Source organism: Penaeus monodon, chromosome 21 (assembly GCF_015228065.2).
Source record: "Penaeus monodon isolate SGIC_2016 chromosome 21, NSTDA_Pmon_1, whole genome shotgun sequence".
Classification (NCBI taxonomy): Eukaryota; Metazoa; Arthropoda; class Malacostraca; order Decapoda; family Penaeidae; genus Penaeus; species Penaeus monodon.
This window is the reverse complement of record NC_051406.1, coordinates 5,999,491-5,999,857: the sequence shown is the minus strand read 5'-3', so window position 1 is coordinate 5,999,857 and position 367 is coordinate 5,999,491.

Sequence of the window (367 nt, the reverse complement as noted above, 5' to 3'; positions counted from 1 at the left end):
CACGACTGTAAGATAAAATACACTGATTTTCCACCTGTAGTTTCAGTGAAAACGATATTGTTTGCACACGTGTTCCGAACTCACGTACAGCGCGTTCTTAACACATTTAAAAATGTTCCTAATTCCCAAGGACTCTCTGATGCTAATTGTTCCTGTGTAAAGTTCACAGCAGAACACCAGCGGCCGGGAAACTTAATTATCAACAGGAGAACAGTACATCCCGGGAAAGACCACTACGGCCGCTGTTATAATGGTGCGGCACGCGAACCCCTGTTCTTAAATAATGGCTGTTGTCTTGGTCTCCATTGCTCGCTGTTTTTCTCTCGTTCTCGTTGTCTGCCTGACTCTGTCTCTGCCTCTCCGTCTT